This window comes from Amphibalanus amphitrite, unplaced genomic scaffold (genome assembly GCF_019059575.1).
Source record: "Amphibalanus amphitrite isolate SeventyFive unplaced genomic scaffold, NRLGWU_Aamphi_draft 001380F_arrow, whole genome shotgun sequence".
NCBI classification, from domain to species: Eukaryota; Metazoa; Arthropoda; class Thecostraca; order Balanomorpha; family Balanidae; genus Amphibalanus; species Amphibalanus amphitrite.
In genome coordinates this window covers 13,377-30,724 of record NW_024882873.1, presented here as the reverse complement: position 1 = coordinate 30,724, position 17,348 = coordinate 13,377, and positions in this window count along the sequence as shown.

Below are 17,348 nucleotides of genomic sequence, written 5' to 3'. Positions count from 1 at the left end.
AAGACAGTCACTGTGGACCGAGGCGGTCGTTCCGACGTTATCTCCATCGACCGAGTCAAACCGGCGCACTTGGAACGGCCCCCGCCTGCTCCAACTCCGACAGCATCGCCGTCTGCGGTCCAAGACACGGCGCGTGCCGCCGACTCGGCAACACCGGCCTCCGGCCCAGAGCTACTCCTGCCAGCGCCTCGCGCACCGAAGCCACCACTTCCGCCACCGCGTGGCGACCTGCCGCTACAGCCGCCGCCTCCGCCCGCGCCCCCACCGCCGTGCCTACGGACGACCCGCTCCGGCCGTGCTGTACGGCCACCAACGCGTTTTCTTAACGTCACGTTCGCAGTGCCGTCTCTAGGGGGAGGGTGATGTAGTGCACCGCCGCACGTTCTCCGACGCGGCGCGGCACTACCGCCGCTGGCGACTGGCGAGCGCTCCGACGCGGGGCGGCGCCACCGTCGACCTCAACGTGGCGCTGCTGTCGCAGCTGACGCGAGGCGCAGGTTCAGCGATATCCGCCAGATGGCTCTGCTCCACTTGTTCATCTTCTATGTCCGATTTATTAATGTTTTAGAAATGTATGTTCTTGTGTATGTATCATAATGTTCATCGTCGTGTGGGCATTCACGCACTCTTCTAGAAAGTATCTCTCGCTCTGATATACGTTTTCTCACTGCTTTGTACTGTCCTTAACTTTGCCAAAACGAACTATGGTTTCATCGTTGTGTTCACTACATAGCTTGCTCATGCTGATTCAAATACATCGCTATCCTTGGCCGATCTAAGTGTTTGGGGGAGACGGCTCCACATCAGGGAACTTCCCAGCCCGTCGTTGTGTGGAATCCCAAGTTGCGAATCCCAAACACTGGAACGGCTTCATCCGGCTTAGAGCACGACTCGCCACGGCACCAGCCACAAGCTGTGTCAGGAGGAGGTCGTCTCACAGCTCTTGCTCCAGTCCTACATATGTTCGGTCCACAATCGGAGCCCATAGTAACCCTCTCTGAGTGGACACAGCTCCGAGGGCCCTCCGTCCCCTCGAACCGGGTCAGGTTGGTGACAGACTGTTTGTGGCTCCCTGCAGCCGTGACGTCAGCGGCTGCATCTGACGCTGAGCTCAGCGGTGCGATACGACGGCACACGGTGTCGACGGCGTGATTCGTTCGATAGAGAGATGTTTAATGTCCTGTGCTGATCTGTGATCTGTCCTGTAGCCCTTGCATAGGTAATAGGTACTCAACACTAGTTAAGCGTATGCATCTAAGAACCGTGATCTTTGCTTTGTCTTCTTTTCTTTCTTTTGCTTTGCCATACCAGTATGTTCAATAAGTAAGTTCCGTTTTGATATAACTCGCTTATTTTTTGGCACATCTCAACCAAACATGGCTCACGGCTCGATGAACTCGCCCTGCAGGCGAACGCATCGTTCCCATCGCTTGGCCATGTCCCAGATGGCCGCACGGAAGCTTTGAATGAGGGTCTTTTCGCCATACTGGTAAATAGCAGACCCGGGTGCAGACCGCGAGCCGAACCTCCGGCCCCGGAGATTTTTCTTCATGTCTGCAAACAGCCAATAGTAACTGGGTGCAACGTCTGGAGAGTAGGGATGGTGTTAGAGCACCTCGATGCCCTCTGCCTGTAGGGCATCCCTCGCCACGAGGGCACGGTGAGGAGGCGCGCAATCATGGTGGAGGATGAACCAACCGACCTCGGGCCTTCTCGGGGCGGCAACTGGCGATTGCTGGCAGGAGATGGTCTCTAATGATCCTGGCGTAGGCTTATGTTTAGGCTTTCTGTTATCGCCTGGACAGTAATCTTTCTGTTGGCCATCACAATCTCCTCCACTTTGGCGACGTTAGTGGCTGTGACCATCGTCCTCAGACTGCCTGCACGTGCCAGGTCGCGCACGCTCTCCCTTCCCTCCCCAAACATTTTCTTCCACTTCCGAACTGCGGAATCACTAAGAGCATGGCTCTCGTACACATTAACGATGTTGGCGTGGATGTAAGCCGCCGGCTAGCCCTGGATAGCTAGGAATCGTATCACTGAACGTTGATCCTCTCGGGTGGCCGATGCCATTTCTAAAGCAGTCTATAAAAATGGTGTTATTTGATCTGCTCCATATCGTCACAGAAATGGAATAAGAAGCTGAAAATGCGGTCACTTCGACATAAAGGTCTGAATTCTAATCCCTGAAAAAATCACGTGCGTAGACGGCGTGAATTTTATGTAATTGCTCTCCGGAACTTACTTATTGAACGCACCTAGTACATAAACTAGGTACATTGCGCCGCTGTCGCTTGTAATCTGTTTTGACTTCTTCGCTTAGTTCTTTTCTATTTGATATTTATCAACTTCTCATTTGCCTCTTCATGGTACCGTATAAGCCTATCAAAGCGGCTATAACAGCCCGGGCGAGGTTGTTTTGCAAGATCTTCTTTGAACACTGTGAGTCAGCTTCGATGAGACAGGAATAATTTAATAGATACGTGAAGAATCATTGACCTTTTCCTCGAAAATGTAAATGTAGGAATAATTTAAAATGATTGTGCCATTTCACTCATGAGCATTTGTGGCGAAAAGACATGGACACATGCAACATGAATATGAAAGTGTAGTATTTCCGAGCGTTTTACCGCAGTCTATAGTGGCCTGATCCGAGGGTGTTTGCTGCGAACCGGGCTCGCTGCGGTGGGCGGTTGAAGCTGTAGCCCCGCGCGGGGTGCGGCTTACTGCCACTCAGCTGGAGGTGGGGGTGGTCTGAGCGGCGCGGTGGGAGTTCCCTCCGTCCACGTCATCCCTCCCAGACTGGGTGCGTTTTCACCCCTCCAAGTGTGTGTGCTACACTCACTGTCTTGTTTGCCGAAGGCTGTCCGCTGTCTAACTGTTCTACAGACATACGATAGTTATCAGGATAGATAACCAGCTGCATTGATGATTGAGCTAAAGTTCGTTCAGTTTCTGCTTAAGATATCATATCACTCTTATTGTCTTTTTTTCCTAATCATGCATTGTATGTCAGGCATACGTTTTTTTTTATTTCCTCTGTCTCTGTCTCTGTCTCTGTCTCTGTCTCTATCTCTGTCTCTCTCTCTCTCTCTCTCTCTCTCTCTCTCTCTCTCTCTCTCTCTCTCTCTCTCTCTCTCTCTCTCTCTCTCTCTCTCTCTCTCTCTCTCTCTCTCTCACTCACTCACTCACTCACTCACTCACTCTTTCTCTCATCTGAACCTCGCTTCGCAGCTCCCGTCATGCGCCGTGTCAACCCATATGTGACGTCAGACGACATGATGATGACGAGCCATATTCAACCGCCCACAGTTGCCAGCAGAGCACTCAGCCGCCGATCGCGACTGCAATTATAAATAGACACAGAGGCAGGGTGCCGCCCTGGGGGGCGTCAGTGACTCGGCTGGCATGTGTGGGAGGCATTGCGGCACCAGAACACCCACACCCCTCGGAGACCGACGCGACGGCTGCAACCAGCCCCTGACGCCCGGCTGATGGCGCATCAGTCGCACGCCTTTGTTAACCCGCGACCGCTTGGGGGGGGGGGGTCGGATCCGACCCCCCCTCCGTTTTTCTTGAATAACTCATGAACCGCTTGCGCTATCAACTTGAAACTTGGCATACCTTCTCCCCCATCAATTTGACGTCTCCTATGCAATTTTTAAGAAAAATTTTTCGAAAATTTCTGAGATATATCGATTTTAGTGATGTAACTACATGGCGTTTTTAGTAAAAAAATGGTAAATGTTTAAAAAATCGCCAAAAATCGAGGTTTTAAGCAAATTGCTAATTAAGGACATGAAAAGACGCAGCTCAACGAGTTCTTTAAAATGGCTATCTCGGATTTTCCATAAAATGCGTTTTTCACCCCTAAAAATTCAAAAAACTATATTTTTTGGAAAACAGCTAATAAAATCCAAAATTTTGAGAATTTCCAAAAAACCGGAATATATGTTATAGAGCTCTATTAGAACATTAGATGTCCCAAATTTCAACTTTCTATCTTGATTTTTGACCCCCAAATTGTAAAAAATAGCTCCAACATGCATAGGGCATGGTGACGTCATCAGCATTTTCGCGAATTAGAGGCACTTCTGAACATCGCATGTGAAAACAAATGGCACCACTAGATTCCTGGGACAAAGCTCGTCTAGAAAAGTGCATTGTTATGTCAAAAATAAAAAGTTGAAAAATTGACTTTTTCTTAGCCCTCGTTTAGTTATGTATGGTATAAACGATTTTTTATGCTTTCAATGCACACTTATCACCAGCATAGTGACCTGGGGTCACATATAACCATTACCATCGGATTTGGCGTGAAAAATAAGCAATAAAACATGTGTCGCACGCCCATGTAGCAGAAAGTGAAAACCGTGACCTTTCGTGACCTGACCTGACCTTGACCCGTACTTAGTATGACCCCTATACGCACATGGTACCTTCACTAGGTCTTTGAGGTCATTTGTGGTGAGTTTCGAGCAGCAGCTATCGATTCCGCTGTCCGTAAGCCTAATCATGCAAAACCCCTGAATTTGACCTTTGACCTGACCTTGACCCGAAAGTTGACCTCAATCTTAAAATCTTAAGAGTGCTTTGGGAAGGTCTCGTAGAGACCTTTCGAACGCCGCCTCGCGGGGCTCGATACGACCATTGGTTCTCGAGATAACAGGGGGGGGGTCGGATCCGACCCCCCCCCCCCCAGGCTGATGTGGGTACGGAAATAGCCCAGGCGGTGCCGGGTTAATGTTTTAACTGATGCGGTTGCATTTGATGAGCAACTGGAATGGCAATGTGTATTTATAAGATAAACAGTTGAGACCCTCGATTTGCTGAGCTTGTCAAGACGTTGCTAAGATGCATCCTTCGTAGAGAAGGCTTACGAGTGATGGGTGTGTCCTAGAGTTTCTCCGTTCTAATGACAAGACAAGGCATGTTCCGGAATGCTGTTACTTTTTTACTGTTGGCGCGGCATTCCGTGCCACATATCCTTAGGCCTAAGCCTGCGCGGCATTTCCGCGAGATTACCATCTGCAGAAGCATGGGCGGTAGCCTTGTGTTGAAAAGGATTCCATTTGTTGGAGGTAAGAGTCGGGCCCCAAGTACCGGTGGAGACTGGAGTCTTACGACCAATTCACCAGGCAAGAGCCAAACGTTTAAAAGTTACTTCTGTTTACGATTTGGCTGAGTGGTGAAGTTAGATCTGTTGGCCTTACATGCTATTGCAAACATGACCATGAGAGTAGCATAAAAAGTGCAATGGCAAGTGCTGATCTTGAGCGCAGAGGTGTTGCTCTCTGCTTCGTGAATAACATGATATGGTGGTCACTGGTCAGGTATATCAACATATCTAGGCTCGTCAATAGCGCAGAGCTGTCGGTAAGCAGTTCCATTTGCCGTCGCCAGAGTAATCGGCTTTCTACGAAAGTACAACCCTCTCATGTCATACCGTTTCCCTTGTCGAAGGCTGGGCGTTTCCCCCTAATTGAGCTAGAGCTGCAGCCTCGTACTTCACTGGAATAAATTAGGTTGCTATTCCACCAGCCCGGCTTCTTCTGTCTTCTGTCGCCCACGTATCGCCAAGTCTCTCTGACTCTTTCCCGTTTGGTCACCACAGCTGCAGTGTGGGGGTGACCGGCTGACCGCCGTTTCCGCACCGCTGGCCCGCACACAGCAGGCCGCCGGAAACCGGCAACTTCCTGTCGCGTGAGACGGGTTTCCCTTGCTCCATGGCGTCTTCTCTTTCCACTCAGCGTGGTGGTGTGACACATTTGTCAGGTTGGGAAAATTAGATCGATAACCGATATGATAGGTACGTACTTCGTTCGAGAATTAGTGTTTGCGAAATGATGTTTTAGGCTGGAGAGTGCACAAAAAAAAAAATATTAACACCATATATTACACCATATATAACACCATATATTACTACATGTAGTAAAACACCCAACCCTCCTAACAGTGTTCTATTACCTTCTTCCTGGTGTTCATTTAGAAGCGCGAGTAATTTAAGCGGGGAAGGGACTAAATTAACTTTCCTCAAGTGCTCAGATATGTACTGTGCAATTACACCGCTAACGGTGTTAATATTTTTTTTTTTGTGTGTGTGGAGAGGTCGTGGCGCGACATATATGATATAGGTAGAACGCGATTGTGAGGTGGGGAAGTAATAATGCATGCAACGAACGCTTTCTTTAAAAGATCTTTTTTTTATCCTTTGGGTGGTATGCCGTTCATAATTTGTGTATTTTTGGTCAAAGTTAATTTTATTCTTTTGTAGATTGCTGCAAGCGTGCACCTTGTGCGGTGTGCCTCTGACACTGATCACCCGCAAATCACACCCCACGATTACATCAAATCGCAATAACACTTGCATGATTTTTATCGTTGGAAATCTTCCAATGAACGTGTTGTCAGTACCAAAACAAACAGACCTGGGTTACGTCAAACAGATGATAGGAGCAACGGTCTACCACCAGAAAAAGAAAACATCCACAATCCGCATGCAGATGTCTCATAGGCTGTGAGATTAAATTAGATCAGTGCAAGCCCAATGTGTCACGTTTTGCAGCGAAGTAGGAATCTCGTAATTCATCCTCTTCTAGTCTGCCTTATCCCGCGCCCCAGTGGCGGTCTCGGCCAACTTCGCCCTAGTGAGGGGGGGCATATGTTACCACCCACCTCTAACTCAAAAACTAAGAGGGCTAGAAAGACGCGGTAAAAAGCAGTCGATAGCTCTCAATGCGTACGTTTGAAAGTATTTCGGTCATTTTTCACCTTAGAGCAATATTAGGGTCACCAGAGGTCATCAAAGGTCAAAATTTGCATATTGTCATTATATTTTTCAGAAAACATGCCGCTATCTCAGGAACTATGGTAGCTAGAAAAACGCATGATAAAACAATCGATAGCTTTTGAACTCTTCTTTTGAAAAGGTCATTATCAATATTGACCTCAGGTCAACGGTTTAGCCTCCAGAGGGCAAAAACTCCAAAAATAGCTGTTTTTACGAAAAGTGTTTTTGGCCAATAACTTTCGACTACAAAAAGCCACGACATTTCTATTGCCAGAATCGTGTTCCCCTCACCGAGACGCGTCGAATGAACTATAATTTAACCTTGAAAGGTCAACTTGAAAATTTGACCTCAGGTCAAGGTCATGACCTGACCGGGAAAGGTCATGTTGCATATCAGTCGATGCGTCTCAACAAGACAAACACAATGAGACCATCCCCAGCGTTCTATCTCTTTCCAATCGCGAGTTATTGGCAAAAAACTGTTTGTAGCCTCAAATGACCTCGGATGACCTTTCTAGAGGCTATCAGCAAAAATGACACCTTGGTCATCACGAGTGGACTAAATCATTGTGATTCTGAAATATTTGGACTGTTCCTATGCGTACACACGGATCTAGAGGCATTTTCATTTTTCTCCATTGACTTGTAATGGAAAGGTCATGCCACTGACCTGACCTTAGGTCACGGATATAAAAAATCCGAGATGTACAAATTGTAGGCACCCATAACAGCATGCAATCCACCAAGTTTCAAACCTTTCTGACAAACACTGCAGGCTGGACATGATTGCAAACTTTTTTTAAGGCTTGGTCAGTTAACTTGACCTGGTGACCTGACCTGACATGACCTGGGGTCAAAAATTTCACACATTATCCAAAATTGATGTACCAAAAGCTACCCCAAGCGGCGCGGCGCTACGCGCCGCGGTTTTTTATTTACACGCAAAAAACGTGACAGGGTGGTAACATATGCCCCCCCCCCCCCACTGGGGCGAAGGTTATCTGTGTTGCGTGTATGCAAGTTGATATTTTGGCCGCCTTGCGGCCTGTCTTTACCAGCATATGTACTGTCCAAATCCCGTTTCAAAACTTCATCGGTTTTATGGGTGTCAGTCTAGCAATCTCAATTTTCGGAACGTTTAGCCGTTACCCGAGTTTGTATGTGATAAATACGACGGTTTCCAGCACCCAACGTAAACATGTGATCACATGTGCAACATACCGACCAAATTTTACTGAGAACGCTCGTCAATCGGACAAGGTCAATGAAGTCCACATTTCGTCAGCCTGAGACTCGTAGTTGACACGAGTCACTTGATATTCGGCGTCTTTCAAAGGAATAGACGTGTGCATCTTCGCTTATCACGAATACACGAGTGGCTGCATTCCGGCATCTTATATAGATCGATTACGACGCTCTTATGCGCACTTGGAGTTACGGTACCGCAGTCTGTATCTGAGGCTGTCATGGCTAAAAGATGCGTCATCTCCCAGCTGCAAAGTCAATGTGTACGGAAGTTCTGTAGGGGTCATGAGGGTTAGGTATATGGGAAGTCCGATTGGGGCTCTATAAGGTTACATTGTTAGAGTGATTTATGTTGGGTTACAGGTGCAAAGAAGCAGGATCTCTTATATTTAGCCAAAAAAGCAGCGTGTTTCAACCGCTGAAGCAAACAATTTGCAAGTAGCATCCTCGCATGCTGAACTCACGTGACGAACTCAAAGTTGAACTGCTCCAGCATGTTGAATCCACGTGACCATTCGTGGATTGCTTATGCCAACCTATGTAAAGCTCTGGTCAGTCAGCTGTATTGCAAATGATCTCTCAGTCATCGGTCCATGCTGCTGCGATGGTTCACAGTCGCAAACTGTTTATGCGTTGATGAGTGAGAATTGACATCTAATTCATACCGTGTCGCGTGCCACGGGCCATGGGTGTCGCCGTGTCTCCATGCAGGGACGTCCTTGGTGCCTCTGCCGCCGACCGGGCCGGTCGCTAGTGGGTGCGACGGAGTAGCGCCCCGATCCGGCCCGAACCGGCCTTTTGCGGTTGACCCCAGTTGATTCCCGGCTTGATGACACCGAGGGATGTCAACCATGTGATGTCTCTCTCCAGAGACCGCAGCATGTCATTTATTGAAATGACCATTTACCAATGAGCATCAGCCTCCATAAAATCCTGCACAGTGCACAAACATGGCCTCGCTTCGGCGAGTCTAATAAGTCTTTGGACGAGACATCGAAACAATTTATGCATCTTAGATCATGAAGGAATAGAATGTCAAGAGCCTACATTTTATGCTATTGATTATAAAAAGAATAGACAAGGTACACATAAATGGACAACGGAATTACACTTCAAGATTAACCCTCGCATGTGTAGGGGGGGTCGGATGGACCCCCCCATGGTTTTTCGCGAATAACTCGCGTAAAAAGCGGCCGATCGCGACGAAACTTTCAGTACCCTCGCATTGATCAATTTTACACCTACCCTGAAAATTTCATGACCCTGACCCAAATGACCTTTGACCTGTGACCTCTTTTCCGAGACCATGTTTGGCCGGAATCGCGATTTCGCGTATGTCGGCTCGCACTAGCCGCGTGTTTGCAAGCTTTTCGTGGTTTTAAACGTTCAAACATGTGATTTGATGTTACTCCCGTGTGTGTCAAGGTCACCTGAAGGTCAGGTCAGGTCATTGACCTTTGGTGACCTCGGGTGACCTCGGGTCACTTTTTCGAGTTTTACATGTTTCTAGGCTAGTTTTTGGAGCTGAATTCGAATTTAGCAACCATTTGAACATTTACGAAGTAGTTTTGGTGACTTCGTAACATGTTACGAAGCTGTCAGAGGCGGTTGACACGTACTACGAATACCCGTCACGACGCCTACTGGTTGACCTGACCTGACCTGACCCGACCTGGTCTAAATGCTTCAAGACATCATCTGTGATCAAAACTAACACAATATTCGTGATCAGCACCCCGAAAAACCCCTTAGCAGCCACACTTTACGACTTTCTAACAGGTCCCGATTTTCCCGACTTTGGGTCATTGACCTGACCTGGAAGGTCAACCAATGACCTAGGACCTTAAAATTGGGTATCATCGGCTTCCTCTCGTCACGGGCAACACGCTCGTTTTTTCCGCGAAGCTCTAGCTCGATCAGGGGCCAAACGGCAAGGGGGGGGGGTCCAACCGACCCCCCCCCCCCTACACATTAGAAGCTGGCAAACGCCGCACACATGCGAGGGTTAAACGCACAGGAATCATGGGTGTAGGAGCGCCAAAAATATTGGTGAAGGATGTCACCTGAACCTTCGGAGAAGTCACCTGAACCTTCGGAGAAGGTGTAGGACCTTACCGCAGTGGAGGGGGGGGGGGAAATTTCGCCAACTCATGTTTTTTCTCGCAAATGTCTCACGCCATTATCATCTAATTAACGCCAACTTTTCAGTACATGCCTAAAATTGAATTTTTAGGTATCCAAGCATACCTTTGGATACCTACCAAAGGTATCCACTATCAAAGCATACCTTTGGAACCTAAAGGTATGCTCCACTGCTCTTTTTTCGTGACCAAAGTCTTACAACTTTCCCACGAGTAAAAACAAGCCAATATATTTTGATATTCACGGCATTTACATACTGAGACACATTTACACGTTTACCAGCCTCAATACAGTTTTCGACTTTACCTATCATTACGGAGCGAGCGAAGCGAGCGTAGTCTTTCCTTAGATTAACGGAAATTTCTGAGTATGAGCGGCCGGCCGACCGGCCGGCCGGCCGGCCGTGGTCACGATTCTGCGACGCTTATATCTCAGCAACCACTTGACCGATTTACACGCGGTAATTTTTGTAGGGTAGCTTCATTCCTTCTACCAAGTATTGGACTATTCCCGATGCATGTGGGTGACCCCTTATGCACGTGCCACATGCAAAACGAAGAGGTGTCACTTTTGTAATTGTTGCAATATCTCGGTAACTACTTGGCCGATTGCGCTGAAAGTTGGCATGTAGGTAGGCACCCACTAGGCAATGCATATCCATGTGCCAGAGTTGGGGTGCTGCTGCACGTGCGCACGTGCAGGGGTCGATTCCAGATCTTGAGAATGGCTGGACCGATGGCGCTCAAATTTGGTACACAGTTAGGGACCGGTTAGTAGGGTGCCGTGCAAAAGTCAGTTGGGACCCATTTTGCACGTGCGCACGTGTAGGGTGCCGCTTCCAGATCTCGAGAACGACTGGGCCGATTGTGCTCAAATTTGGCACATCGCTAGAGACCGGTTAGTAGGGTGCCGTGCACAAGTCAGCTGGAGGTACCCCGTCGAAATTTCGCACGTGCAAAGCTCACCCTCTCGCTCGCTCCGTTAGTCGCCCCAAAAGGCGTTATACTGGTTTATTAAATGGCGTGAATTGTGAAGAAGGTGGGCATAACACTTCATAACTGAAAGGATGGAGTAATTGGGTACCTGTTGCCGTTTTAGCCTTTTTGTTCATCCCATTCGGCATTGCTTTTCTTTTTTAACATTAGATCGACCGTCGAACCCAGTCGTTCTAGCATTGGTGAAGAGTGAAGACCCTCACCTGCCTTGCTCAAGATTGGTGAAGGATCCTTCACCAATCTAAAACTTTGGTGAAAGGTATCCTTCACCAAAGACATACGTTGCTACACCTATGACAGGAATCAACCACCAGCAAACATATCGCTTCGATACAACTGTGTCCGTTAGACGCGACTTAGCGGTTTAGCTTGCTAATAAAGCAGGTCAGTCTTCTCCGAGGTTCCAAAGTTCATCCATTCCCTGTTTCCAGGTTTTCCTGATTCTCTGGTATCCCTTTTCTCCTGTCTATGAGCTTTATGCGGCATTAGTCCTTTATCATTCCTCTATCTGTTGCATTCCCGTTGTCGACGATTTACGATTTACAACTGTGATTACAACGACGAATAATTTCGATCCGCTCTGACGACCCCCTGGGCCCTGCCCCCTCTCTACCACTACATCAGCAGCGGGGGGTTAGAGGTCACAGCTCGAGCCCATGCCCTGCACATTCCTTGCACCATCACACCACCCCAGTCCGGTGGTGAGCGGCCGCTGCTGAGCTCCCTGGGTGCCGAACCTTTCCTGGAACGGCCGCGCTGCAGCGGTGCCGGGGCCGACTGATGGCGACCGACGGCGCCGGCCAGGCGGGCACCGGTCACCACTGGTCGCTGAGGCGGGCCGGGATGCCAGCGGGTCACCGGGGCGCACTGCAGGAGGAAATGGCAGTGAGCGGCTCAGCGAGAATCACAGTGGGGCGGTGGCACAGAGAGGGACGGACTGATATCTGATTCAGTCCGTGCAATGACTTTTATCTTAGTAAATGACACTCATGTTGAAAATATTTGGTTTTCATTCACCTCTTTCGAAAAGCTATCGCTTCTTGTCTTGCGAAGCATCTTCCAAACATGCTTGTAACAGACATGATGTTGGTCGCGATGTATGTATCTTCCGTCAGCATCAAACCTACCGTTAACTATAGCTTCATTATCGTCATGTGCTCAGATCAGTATACTTCCTGCTGCCCTCTGCAGCCTCCCACCAGTCCTGGCATACGAACAGACGTCACCACTCAATCCTCAAACGACCTGACCGTGTGCAGCACCGCACAGAGCGTCCAGGCGCCGCACAGAGGAAAATCACATCCAATTAGTGACAACTGACGGAGCGCGCGACAGCCCGGCGCCGCCGTCTGCCGTCCATCCGGGACATTCCAGGACATGTGTCAGTTTGCCGATGACACCTTTGACACGCGGAGGTGATACCGATGACATCTGGCCGCTCCGCGCTGCCGCCATTGCGACTCGGCGCAACCACATGCTCGCCAAGGCCGAGAGCCGACATAAAAGTGTCCGCGGAACTGCTGGCAAGGAGCCGATCCGAGCAGCACCTGGGGAAGAGCAGTGGAGGGAGAGGGCAGAGTGGAGGAGCAGAGGGGGACGAGAGGAGAGGGTTTGCTCCTTGTGGTTTCTGCAACAGCGGAGGACAAGCGCAAGGTCGTGGAGAATTCTAGGAAAATTTACGGTTTGTTGCTTGGTCACATCTCAGTGACCATCCTTGGTTGACATACTCACCAATCGCACGATTCATCATAGGGAGATGACCATAGCCTATTGGCATGATCATCGAAATGCAAAAGATCGCCGGAAGATCATGAGACATCACTGACTAACCATGAAGCTTGCCAAGTCACGAATACATGGCATGTCCATCAATATATGATGTCACAGAGATCCGACAGCACGTCGAACAATGACATCTGAAAATATTAATTGTAGATCAAAAAGTTTGGCAAGCTTGTTCCTTACCAGTAAAGATTGCTGATGAGGCTGATTTTGGGACTCAAGTCTAAGCCAACTCACTTCAAAGAGCGTGGCCAAATGCACTGAGTTAGCGACCAAAGACCTAAACTAAAAAAGTGATGCACAAAGGTCACGAACCGACACAGTGAGGTCACCGATCACCACTCTAAGGTCACAGCTACGCGACGCAAGGTCACGGCTATGGGTCACGTCTCGGGATATTCCGAGCCGTGGCGGCACGTGGGCACGTGCCAACGAGCTAAAGCACGTGTTGACGCGCCGAGGCACGCACACAGGGCACCCACTGTTCGTGTTATCAGACAAAGGACAGACAGCTGATCTTTTAGGGGTCACAGCTGATACCACATATAGGTATGTGATATCACCGGGAGTTATTTCAACGTATACGTTGAAATAACTCCTGGTCACTAGGCAAAAAAAGCAAATATTGTTTTTAAACTTAATGATAAGCATAATACTCGCCTTAAAACATTCGAAGAAACTGGATGTTCTATGAACTGATCCATGTTACGAGTAAGGACGCTTGGTGTTTCAGCACTCTACACTGGTTGTATTTTGATTGGATCGTATTTTAACCCTCGCCGGCCGAGGGGGGGCGGGTGCCGCCCCCCCACAGGTTTTTTTCGCGATAGCTCCGAACACGCTGGCGATAGAGAGCTGAAACTTGGCATACCTGACCTTTTATCCAAGCCGCATCTTTTGACACCAACCGAATTTTTGGGTCAGGTCAGGTCACTGACCTACGACGTCATAAGTGAACCTCTGCACGGTCTTCAGATGTCGCAACTTCGCAACGCCCTCACTGCCAGAGGAGATGTCACAGGGAAATGAAACTTGCAGGATCTAGTATCCATTATGAGTCTCACAACTTGTATATCTCGGATTTTTCCTAAAGGTCATATGAGGTCAGGTCATTTTCGTGACCTCACCATTATAAGTCAATGGGGAAAAATGAAAACTGCTATTCTGGCGCCGGGAACGATCTCCAACTATCTCAAGCACACAGAATCGTGATTTGATGCACTCCTTGCAAGGTTAGATGCGTCACTTTTGCAATGTTGACCTTGTGTGACGTCATTTATGACGTCATCAAGGTCATATTAGTTTTTCGTCAATAACTCCCGATCAAATTGAGCTAGCGAGTCGAGAAAGCCACCAATGGACTCAGGAAGACCTGCCGAATCGAATGATATGCGACATGACCTCTTTCGACCAACTTCGTGACCTGGGGGTGCTGACCTGACCTTGACCTGAGGTCAACACCCTAAGTTGATCTGACCCGAACAAAAAGTATATCATTCGACGCGCCTGAGCGAGGCGAACACGATGCTCCCAAAATCGCGGCTCTGCGGCCGTCTTTTGCGAAGTTATTCACCAAAAACCGAACCGTACCCTGGGGCACTTGACCTGACCTCAGAGGTCACCGGTTGACCTAGGACCTTAAAATTGGGTACCAATCTCTGCGTCTCGTAACGGCGCACACGCTCGTTTTTTCCGCGACGCGCTAGCTCCACCAGGGGCGAAACGGCGAGGGGGGGTCATACCCGCCCCCCCCCCCTCGGCCGGCGCGTATGTAGAAAACCAATAGGTCCGGCGAGGGTTAAGTTTTCATTAGCGTATCTATTTACAATTCACAAATTGATTTACGTGTATCTGTGTTTGTTTGCTCATATAGTCTTAGCTTCGTGTCATTATTAGTGGTGTCAATCGGAACTTGAATTTTCGGAATTCCGATTTTGTCCAATGTCCAATTCGGAATTCGGTTGGACAATGACAGCAGGCTTTGGACAACTTTGGACAATCGCTTGCTACACCTCAACGTTTTTATAAAGTAATCCTGTTTAACATTGATTGGCTATTAGAAAACTCAGCTTTTGATATGATTAACACTTTTGAGGTGGTAATGGTACATTAAAAGCAAATTAAATAACAGTGTTGAGTGTAAACTATTGCGTAGGTGTCGGACATCTTTGGACAAATGGCTGGTTTGGACATTTTTGGACGGACAGTCGACGTACATAAGTATTGGACATTGGACGGACATTGGACACACGTTTTCTGAAATTGACACCACTAGTCATTATATTTTAGAGCAGGCTGCGCCCGATCCGGGTGACATCAATCATCCGCCATTTTTTCTCTCTCTCGAAGCTCACCATGTGCTCCAATGGCTCAATTTGTTCCAGGTGACACCTGTCGCTCGGGAGCTCCAGTTCTCTAATGATCCTAGCTCTGGCACTGCTCGTGTTCCGTCGTAGTTGCTTTGTCAGCGCGATCTGCAAAGGCAGCTGTGCAAGGAAAATTAGCTGGGGCTCAGTCGGGGAATGCACCCGCTCGTTTCTGAGCTAAAACACTAACCGGTACGTGTTGAAAGGAGCGACTTGTTAGTTTTCACTTGATGACTTCCCATGGCCGCCCTTCGGACTCAGTACTGGCTTTATAGTTTAATCTGACAAATCGCTTCCGCGCCAGGGCAGTGTATTTTACCGGCCGGCTCAGCATGCAATCTAGATCGAAATCTGGCGCGGTTGAGCCGTTTAAGTCGTGTAATTCCTGTGGGGCCGGCCGGTGCTGGCCGATCCAGATGTGCTGCGATACGGCTAACGGCAGCACACCGGGTATTGAGCGCCTCCCAATGAGGTAATTAGGGCGGCCGGATCGGCGCGGCCGTCACGGCGCGAGAGGCTGGGATCGTGTGACGGCCGCTCTGGCCGTGACGGATTGTGACGCAGCTCCAGAGAGCAGCGCTCCGGGCCATGGAAACCGCCACGGGAATAGCGCCCGTTGCCAGTTTACTGTGAAGGCTAGATTGTTGCGATTTGCAGCGGCTCAACCAAACTATGTGGGAGTAAGGTCATTGTTGGCATTGCGCAGCTTTGGATACGGATGTTGCTGTCTGTTATAGTTACATTGAACATATATGTCATGCAGTGCTAGAAATATATAGGCGAACAACGAGAGTGTGAAATATTCAACTGAAGTGACATCCTTGCGGTTATATACTTTTTAGTTGCTGTCCACCAGGTTTGAATTGTGTGTGGTAGACAAAACTAAGATGGATAAGCAGCTTTTGTCCATCGTCTGCTAGTCAAATGAAGTTTTCAAAACCATAAGAAGTAATATCTGATGTGAATAAACAACTAAACAGGCAAATAAGTAATTTACCTACCATTTGTTTCGCGGATGATGTCCGTTACATCCTACCCGGATGCAAGGAAAGCAGCTTCCTTATAAATGTATGTAGTTGCTGCGTGAATTGACAGGAAGGCAAGGCGTGACAAGGCTACCAGCTTGAGTAATGGCTATGTAACAGACCCATATGGGAAATGCATGCTCTTTCTTTCATTTCGGTCGTGAAACTCTACAATCGCTAGCGATTTTTGCACAGTTAAGTGCTGTTTTACCTGGTGTGACGAATGGCGATTTTCCTATCGGTTGGCGCCGACCTTCTCATGAGGTCGGCGGCCAGTTTCCTCCCGGGGAGGGGTGGGGTAGGGGGGGGGGCTGGTAAGCTCAATCCTGTCCGTCAGCGGCGTGGCAGCGGCGCCGCGATGGAATGCAGCTGAGCAGCGACTCAGCACCGCATACCACCGGCTGTGAGCCGTCCGGTCCGGCCCACAGGCCGCGCGGTCACAATACCGGAGCTGGTAGCTGCGGCTGCACCGCCGCGCCGGTCAGGAGGGAGGGAGGGGAGGGTAAGGTCGCCGACTGCTCCTCGAAGGTCGACTGCAGGCGCGGGGAGGCGGAGGCCCGCCGGGGGGCAATGCAGGAGAGGGCTTTTTCCCGCACCGATCCCCCTAACGTTCCGGCTGCAGAGCAGTGGAATGCGAGCGCAATGTGCAAGAGGCGGCTCAGAACGTAGGCCGAGGGAAGACTGCACAGTGCACAGTGCACATTTCACAATGCACATTGCACAGTGCGCATTCACCAATAAAATAACGCTACCAGCCGTGGAGACCGTAAAGCGTGCATTTACTTCGTCCTTCAAATTTTGCCCAAGTATTCACAAGCAGTTCCCAGGACTGCCTGGGATACATTAGGAAGCAGACGCTTTTGGTCGTCTTACAGCGAAATTGTACATAGATTCTGACAATTATAGAATGCCCCACCTACTAGCCCGATGGTTGGCTGTACTGCACTACACGCGCCTGAATGTAGGTTGTGCCGCACTACACGCGCCTGAAGGTAGGCTGTAC